We start from the raw sequence: 10,077 nt of genomic DNA, 5'->3' as shown, positions 1-10,077 counted from the left end.
GGCTGAGAAAAGAGGTTCTTTCAATAGTTCAAGAGCAACTTGGACTCTTTGGAAAGACCCTGTCTTGGTGGAGGTGGAAACGTTGTGTAGACCTGAGCTAATGACCAAATGTAAGCTCATCCTCAATTCTTAGCCTAAATTGTGTGTGTTATGAGACAATTTATACCATGATTTTTACCACATAATATCTCACAAGGCTCCTGCCCTGGTCGGTTGAGTCTTCCATCATTTTTTGTTTTTACTAACAGACTTTGTGATCCAAAAAAAGTCAGATAAAATCTATTTCTATATGAGCGATGGAATACTATTCACACACACATACATACAGTACGTACCAATATAGTCCTGTCATTTAGAACAACAGTGGGACTGAGGATGATTTCAGTTAGTGAGAAAAGCCATGCAGAGGGAAACAAAGGCTATGTAATACTGCATATTCAGACTATACAAGAGTTGAGCCTATTCAAAAGCTGAGAGTAGAACAGTGGTTACCAGAGCCAGGGAGGTGAGTGGGGAAAAAGATTTGGGAAGAATTGAGCAATGAGAACCCAGTTATAGTTAGGTAAGGTAAGGAATCCTAGTGAACTTTTGCACAGCAGCATGGCCACAAGTGACAGTGATGGATTGTATAGTCCAATGACCCAGAAGGACAGAGTTTGAAAAGCTTGGACCACAAATAAACATTCAACATCTATGGAGACCGGCATATCTCTACCTGTGTTTTATTCTTACACAATGTACACACATATCAAAACCATGTTCTATCCTTAATGTGTAGGATTTTCACATTTTTGCATGCCAGCGAGAAAGAAATTTAATTTGAACGGCAGTTCCTGTATTAATGTGACACAAGCAGCAGAGGTTCTTGATGTGTAATGTGAATGTCCATGTAGCAGGGTTAGCTAAAGCATTTCCATTCATTTGTACGAATCAAGATGGAAAAGTGCTTTTCTGTTGCAGCTGACATTGTAAGGATACACATTTCATTGCACACTACCATGTTAGTTGAAAGAAAGCAAGTTACATAAGAAGAGTGTCTCAACTTTGAGACCCAGAGTCCAGACGAGTGACAGAATATCCCATGTGCAGAGGGGCAGTTCAGGAAGCTGGCTGTACTATTTGTTGCTAGTAGCCAGAAACCGTAAGACAAGACACTGAGCGTATGCATGAGCTGACTTAGGAGCTCGGTGCATCTTTCATCCTTACACTTTCTTTGGCTTTGGAAACTTTGAAAGCTGCAAGACTAACGTTTATCTGGATCGTCTTGTCGTTGGAAGTATCACGTGTTTGCTTCAATATGCCCCAGAATCACAACTGCCAAAGACAGCATTGCTGGGTGCCTCTCACACTGCTTTTTACCCAGAATCCCATAGAATCAGCAGAATGCTAGCTTGGCCTCCCATCACTCCTGTGAAGAAGCACAGGGTAATGTCTGGGACAATGTGACTCAGAAGACTTATCAAGTAATCCAAAGATACATGGTTAAAGGCATATTTCTCAAAATAGACATGTTGTAACTTCTTGTCCATTCTACCAAGAGATAGGAATCCCACCCATCTATAAAGAATATGGAAAACAATAAAACCTCCAGCCTGAGTCTAAAACACACTCTGCAGAAAGATAAAGTACATGCATGTGAAAAGCACCACCATTTTGGCGTCTGTCTTAGTTTGGGTTTCTATCGCTGCAACAAAACATTATGACCAAAGCAAACTGGGAAAGAAAAAGTTTATTTGGCTTCCACTTCCATATCACTGTTCATCACCAAGAGAAGTCAGCATGGGAATTAGAACAGGGCAGAGACCTGAAGGCAGGGAGTGATGTAGAAGCCATGGCAGAGTGCTGGCTACTGACTTGCTCTCCATGGCTTGCTCAGCCTACTTTCTTATATAATCCAGAACCACAATTGCCTAGGCCCTTCCACATCAATCACTAATTAGGAAAATGCCCTTCCGTCCCTACAGCCCAGTCTTAGGAAGGCATTTTCTCAATTAACATTCTTATCTTTCAAGTGACTCTCACCTGTGTCAAGTTGACATAAAACTAAACGCCAAAGCCTCCGAAGGAACCTGATGAAATGATCTCGCTTTTCATATTTATGCTTCCCTTTCAAATTAAGAAGCAAGTAACAATATGTTACTCCTTGAATTCCTAGCAAGGAATGCAACCAAAGAAGACTGATTGCCTGAAATATTGTTGTGTGTCTATGTTTATTTTAGGATTTGGTTTTCTTTTGAGATAGGGTCATTGGTGCTCAGGCCAGCCTTGAGTGTGCAACAGTCCAGCCTCACCCATCCCTGTTCTGGGGAGTCCAGGTATGTGCCATCATGCCCAGAACGATGCTGAACTGTATCACTGACAGTGTTGACTGTGTGGGTGTCATGGCTAGCCCCATATTCCATTTGACAGTGTGAACCTGCCACATAGTGTACTTTGGGCCGATTTACTTGAAGCCTGTCGTCTGTGGCAATGACTGAAAACTTCTCACTCATACTCCATTCTGTGCATATACGGCATAGGTTTCATAAATATAAACTTATGGAAAAGCCTAGATATTTATATAAAAATCCATCAGCACTTATTTTCCAATAATCTAAAGGCATTTATTTAGAAATAGTTGCAATTGCCTTTATTTGGATAATTTGTGTTTCTATAAAATTTTTACATGAGGTATTTGTTTACTTGTAAAAATAATTTAAAGACTCCTATAGTTTAAACAAGTAAAGAATCATTAACTATTCTCTGGATGTGTCTTAGATAATCAACTCAAGAATTGGATGAAATAAATAAAAATAAGATTTTCATTTATATCAACGAATATGGATTCTATTTTATGAGTTGGGATACTTTTCTGTATAATGTGGATTTTTTTTGTTTTATTTTCATTCTATACATTTAGCTTTGAAATAAATAGATTGGAACATCCTATAGTAATTGCGGATAGACAGAGGTCACCAGGAAACAATAAAACTGTCAGCACAAACTAATGACAGCTGAGCAGAGGGGAGCAAATAGGACACGAGTGTTTTATGAGGAAAGGTCAGAAGGTCCAAATCACAGGGAGGAAAGATGGGTTCGTCATCCAAACCAAACACACGTTACAAGTTAATTGGGTTTCTAGAACATGTTCCAGATGGTAGAAAAATACCTTGGAAAACAGGTACACACAAGCAATCGTGGTCAGAGATGAAACAAAAAGAAAGCCCAGTGTTGAGGAGAGCAGGAATCCAGCATATTAGAAGCAAGGAACCAGAATTGTGAGAAATTATCACAGGATAGGAGAGAGAAAATGACAGTGGTCTCAAGGCAAGGCACACTGGCTCAAGCTAGGGACTAAGGACTTGCCAGCCTCCACAGCTCCTTGAGGTACCTAGGACAGATGTGAGCAGCACTCAATTTCAGAACCGTATGTGGCACAGTGCTGTGGGCTCTCCCTGGGGCTTTGTGTCAGAAATGACGTGGTGTCTGTGCTGTGTAGACTCCCAGCACTTGGGTGTATTTTGTAAAGGCTCAGGAGATGATCATTTTACTCGTGTAATTCTTGCCTACTGACTGTCCTTCAGGGTCCGTGGGAAGTTTGCTTTCTGGAGGCTCCATAGATGCCATGATGTGTAGATGCTCTGATTCCTTCCATAAAATAATGCAGTGCTTCCATATAAGCTTAAACGTTCTCACATATGCTTTAAATTATCTTTAAATGATCTACAATTCCTAACACAATGACATATGTTTCCAAGTCCCTTCATGACTTGGGTCTCTGAATGCTGACTAGAGGTTATGAGGTAATTAAAAATTAAAAAAAAAGACAGACACTAACAAAATGACATGCACATACAGAGAAAAGATGGGGTCAAGTGGTCTGGGTTATCTGATGGAGCGGCCGCTCTGCTCTGGAACTCCTGTGCGTTTGCTATGTACAGGCGAACAGTTGAACAAAGAGGTGGTATCTGTAATATAGGGCTGTACCGAGGAGACAGGTTTAGCTGATCCTGGCAGAAGCGGCCTCCGCAGGGAAGCATTCTTGAAGCCATGGACATCCAGAGGAGATAGCCAATGCAGACATTCATTACACATACACACAACATCAGCGCTCGGGCCAGAGAAAGTCTTTGTCATCCCTCTGAGCCTCACCCAAGGAAGGCTTTGCTTCTCCCGTGGGGAGGAGACGTTGATCCTTGACATAACGGTGTCCGCGACCAACAGCACATATTTATTCAGGATTTCATTCACTCCCTACAAAATGCTGTGCAGGTTGTTGTCTATTATATGGTTTAGGACATAGCAACAATAAACAGACTCTGTGTATGCTAAATACAAATGCAAAGTTTTTTTCAAATATTCTCAGCACGGTTAATACAGTACAAGGACGAGGATTCCACTGGGAAATGGGGATAATTATGAATACGACACATTCATACACCAATTTACAAATATTATTCGCCATACATTTACCATAACAGTACTCACATGCGTGAGACAATAAAATGCCGCACTGTGCACTTCCTAACACCAGGCTTGTCACCAGAGTGTAAGGCCAGGACCGAGATCAGGTGAGGTGGGTGCTGCACTCACTTAAGGGCCACCAGAACATTCGGTGGCTGGGAGCAAGGCTAGGTGTGCAGGCCTGTAATCTCAGGGACTCGGGAGACTGAAGCAAGAGAACCACAAGTTCAAGATCTGTCTGGGCTGCAGGATGAGTTCAGTGTCAGCTGGTTGACTAGGTGATGAAGAAAACAATATCTTCATGCCGTGTCTCTAGCACTGCAAAACTAGCATATCCAAAATTACAAAATCTCAAAAGATCCATGCTGAGCAAAACATCACAGTTTTGAATGAAGGTAAGGTCCCAGACTAGATTGCCACATTTCTTCTTGTTTCTCCCCCAAGCCCAGTTCTAGAGAATTATTATGGAGATTTATTGTGGTGGCTTCATCCATTATCTCCCTGAGAAACATTTTTACCTTTGTGTGTGGAATATGATGAAGAAATGTTGTGTGAGTCATACTCCCGAGTTTTTCTGTGTTCCCTTGCTTTGAATCCTCAGCTTTTGCACAGAGATGCGCTGGCCATGGGGGCATCTCAGGTGCCAGAATCCTTCCCTAACTCTAGTCTTATCCTTCAGAAGTAGTGAGGTCCTGCTTGCTTACTTGTTCCCATTAGGCTACACATTCCAGGCCTTCAAATCCATTGTCCTTATTCTCATTGCGTGACCAGCATCTTTTCCTGTTCTTGACACACGGCGTACACCCTATCAACATTGTCGAGTATGAAAGGAAGTCTTCTTCATATTCTACACAAGGTGAACAAAATCAGAAATAAAGTGACTCTCAGAAGCAAAGGCAGCACTAATGGAGGTGATTAAGTAAACTAGCTGAGTTATATAAACTGGAATTTAACGAACGTTGGTTCAGAAAAAAAATCCAAAAGGATCGACATATAAGCTAGCAAATGCACTTATGATGCATTTGTCCAGAATGAAAGCTCTCTGCCTGAGATCAGAATTCAATGGGATGTGGTTCTTCAGTGTCAGAACCCACAGGATTGTTTACAAACTGCGCACATTTGAGAAGGGGTGGAATGTAGAAGCCTTTTCCAATGGCTCTTTCTTTCGCATTTGGTTTAAAATCACTGGAGATTATTATAAATGGCAACACTCATTCCAGAATTGGCGCAATAAAACGTTTCTCATAAAAATATGATCACTAATTATGCAACACTCAACTTGAGCCTGGGCTTTCCATCCATGTGTACAATGTTTTAGTGGCTCCAGTGAGAGTTCTCTCTGAATTTTGTTATTTCAGTCTGACCCAGACTGCGTTAGACAAGTATCTTGAATCCAGTGCAATATAGACTTATCTGCCTGGAGCCTGCCAGAGCCAGGCAGAAATCACATCACGCGCCCTGATGTTAAATCTCTTTCTAAACAACCCTCACCTCTGCTCGTTGGCAGTTTCACCGACACATGGAGGGGAGAGTCCGTGACTTCTGTCTGAGTGTGACCTCTGAGTCTACTTTTTTTTTTTTCACCAGCTGGTGCATTTTTCCTTCCTCCCTACTCTCCACTTAGACCCACGAGTGTTCGGAAGTGTGTGAGTGCAGTATTCCCTGCATTGCCAAGAATCCTTACATCGTCTGACCAGTGGTTTCCACACAAGATTGAAGGATTAAAGGAACATCAAATGGGTTGTATTTATTTCTTACTCTCATCCATGCTGCTTTACACACACACACACACCAGAAAAGTATTTTTGTTGTGTATAGTATTCAATTAGAAAAAGATAGCTCCTACCATTAAAGACACACTTGTCTTGCGGAGACGGAGACAAAGTCTTAAAGCCATTCTACTACATAAGGTTCTTAGCAGCTTGGTAGATGTGCAAGCCGAACTGCCTTGACAGCAAAACCAAGGGAGGGATATGTTGGCTTATTTAAAATGTCAGTGTTCCCAGGAAGTGCTGGCTTCAGACAAGAATCACACGGCATCCTCACCACTAGGTTCCTCTCCATCTGTGTCCTTATCGTCTTCATTCTCAGCCTGCTTGTCAACTGGGGCTCCAGCCAGCTGTGACATTCACCCTCACCCTCAGGCATTATCAGCTTCTGGGAGAGTCTGATTGCTCAGTGGTTTCTAATTAAGTCCAGAAATGTAATCTCATTGTCCTATGCTCACTTTCGAGCCAATCACAGTGAGAAGACTGCAGGGGTCCTGCTCTGGTGGGGGGCAGATCTGAGTAATTTATCATGTCTGGAGCTAGGGTGTTAGATCAGCCACACAGATACTGAGAAGACTGTGAATAGAGGGTTGTGTTTTCTCAGAGAAACACCAGGAAAAGAAAAAAACATGTTGTTGAGTGGTTTAAATATAAACACCCAAACTCTAGAGCTCATTATAGATGAAAAGATTCGGTGCCATGTCCAAGGTCAGTAGAATTCAGGAGCAAAAGCAACACAATGAAAGTCAATATTTCTTTATTTCCACTTTGGATGGATGTGTTAGTTTCATAAGGATCTTATGCCAGAAATACCACAGCACTTCCTGAACAACAGCTTTAGAGATAAAAGTCCAACATCAAGTATTGGCAGACCTGTTTCTAGTGGGTCCTCTTTCTTGTGCTTGTGGGCACAATTGTCTCCCCCTATATCCTCCTGCAGCCTTTCCTCTTTGTGTAGCCATCTTAAGATTTATGCTTATAAGGCCATCAGTCAGAGCAGATAGGACTCACCTATATCACACGTATGACCCCAGGTAAAGTGAGCCTCTAAAGGACTTATCTCCATACACAGTCACATTCTGAAGTCCTGGGTGGATATAACATCAATATATGAGTTTAGAAGAGACACAATTCAGTAGAAAACAAAACAAAACATAGGCTTCATTATACAAATGGATGGAAGGAAACAGGGAGAGCATGGATTACCAAAAGGAAGATGGTTTGAAAGAGCATTGAATGTAAACACTTACTATCTTGTAGCCCAGTTAAAATTTGATTGGAGAGGGACAGCAGAACACATTCATGAGGTCCCAGCTCTATTGGCCATTGATGGCTGCAGAGGTAGGAAGAGTCTTTGGGGACACAGCCACTGGTACGTTGCCTGTGCTCCAGTGAATAGCCCCACACCCACGTGCACGTGAACATCACTCAGAGGACTCAGTGGGGTGTTAAAAGAAGAGAGCATGGGGTTTGGAGAGGGCTGTGTTGTGGAGAGAGTTTGGGGAGTCGGAGAGGTGAAGCCATGGGGTGGGTGTGTACAAATCTCTTTATACATTTATTCAATCCTCAAAGAATGAATAAAGTACTTGTGGAAGCTTACGTTTATTTCACGTAAGTGAGCAAATGCAAAGACACAAAACAAGAATATGCTCATGCCTGGGCGTGACTGTGCATGCCTCCCAGCAAGACACACGGGGCAAAATCCTATCAACTGTTCTTGCGACTAAATATTTTTTACAAGAAAAATACTTTTCAAGGTAGAAAGTTCTCATATACAAATTTTATCAAACAAGATACACATTTTAAACCATTCACACAAATGTCAGTTTCAACATTATCTTTTTCACACTCTTTATGCACAGGGCAATAAGGAATGGAAAGTACAGAGATTAATTTAGGTAACAATTACCATAATTCACAATTGCATTAGCACCTATTAAGGTTCATTGTTCAGTGAAAATTTTAATGATACATTCCTGAGTTAATAAAAGCAGAAGATGATTGGAAATAAAATTGTTTCTATGTGTGCTGACAGGACTACTGAGTGTAATTATACATTTTGGAGGCGACCTGTTTGGAGTTTACTCTGTAATTTTATGTAAATGTTAAATAACTTGTAACTTCGTGTGTTCTTCCTCCCTGGTTAAATGCTAATTTGTGTTATTTCAACTAGGGGAGTGCTGAAAGGCTATCAGGGGACTTTCTCTGCCAATAGAGCCAATGTCTGAAAGGAAGCTCCACACGCTTCAGAATACAGAGATGTTCTCCCTGTTCCTTCATCTACCATCTTATCGGTAGACTGGCAAACTTGCAGTTATGAAAAATAGCTTTCACTTTTAAAAGCAGTAACAAGAATCCAAGAAGGGAAAGATCGCTCTCCCAGATATAATTGTACCCACTTGTCCACTGGTGTGTGTGAGTCGAGGTCTAACCAAATGGAAACCAGCAGACAGAATTCTGGAACTGTTCCGCATACAATCACACCAGTATGTGGGTACAAATGGTTCTTTGTGTCCAGATTTGTCATGGCTTCTTGGGGACAAAACAGAGCCAGCAAGGAAGCATATGTTCTTAAATCCATGTTGAGTATAGAAAATCTTCAATATTCCCAAACTCAGATTTAGCAAATGAGGGACCATTCTGCTAAAGAATATAGGGTCTACATTGTCTTAGAAGACATGGTGGCTACTTGTGTGCCCCTATCCCACGCATTCCCAGAACTAAGACCCATGAAGAAGACAGCATAACCATATACCCATGTAAGAGAGCTGAAAGCAAACAGTTTCTTGCAGTTTAATTACTGTGTTTTAAAGCAGTGGAAGCAAAATAATAAATTTTTATTTTAAGAAATTTTGGAGAGGAAATGATTGAAAACTAGTCAAATTGTTGGATTTGCTCTCTGATAGGCCAGTGAATTGTTACAGGTTACAAGCTTTCAATGGCACTATTAAAACAATGTAGAGCCAGGTGGTAGTGGTACATGTCTTTAATCCCAGCACTACAGAAGCAGAGGCAAGCAGATCTCTGTGAGTTTGAAGCCAGGATGGTCTCCAGAGTGAGTTCCAGGACAGCCAAATCTACACAGAGAAACCCTGTCTTGAAAAACAAAACCACCACTAACAACAACATCAAAAAGATCATATAGAGATAGCTTACACCCAGATGTGCATTCTGGGTAAGATTCATAGTGGGAGAGCCAGCCCCAGATGCTAGGCTGCTCAATCTAGGTCCTCTATCTTCTAAAGGCAGCACAACTCAAACACCAACAGACTAAGATGTCCTTCCTGCTTTCATTTTAAATAGTAAACAGTACCTTGGAATGAAAAGAATGCTGGTTTTCCATTTATGCCTCGTCAGAGTGAATTCCAAGTTCTTGGCTTACCTGTAGAGCAGAGAGGGTCAACAATTGTCTTGTCTAAACCTGACTTGTCTAAACCATACCACTTCCTTCAGAAGATCTTGGGGAAAATCAGTGGCCGTTTATATTGTGAGACCACAATAGGAGTGCAGCTGCATAAAATGGTGGCCATTTAGAACTCAGGTGATTTATTTCTCATGTGCAGAAGCCGTGTAGTACAGTATGACTTCTCAGTTGGGAAGGAGGATTTAGTACTCTGGAGAATTATGACACGGATTAACATGTGTTTGATTTAAAAAAAAAAAAAAAAACAATTATTAGCTAAGTATTGTGGACATTTCATTGATGACTATCCCAACTGTAGACATTAAAGTAGCAATGCTGTTCAAATCTAGATAGTATTAATCTAGATATTCCTTTATGCATATGTGAAACTGATAAACATAAATCTCTGAGAAACAATAAGCTATTCTTCACCATTAGGTTCTCATGTCGTCTAATTCTATC

Source organism: Psammomys obesus, unplaced genomic scaffold (assembly GCF_907164565.1).
Source record: "Psammomys obesus unplaced genomic scaffold, mPsaObe1.curated_primary_1811, whole genome shotgun sequence".
NCBI classification, from domain to species: domain Eukaryota; kingdom Metazoa; phylum Chordata; class Mammalia; order Rodentia; family Muridae; genus Psammomys; species Psammomys obesus.
This window is presented reverse-complemented; position numbering follows the sequence as displayed.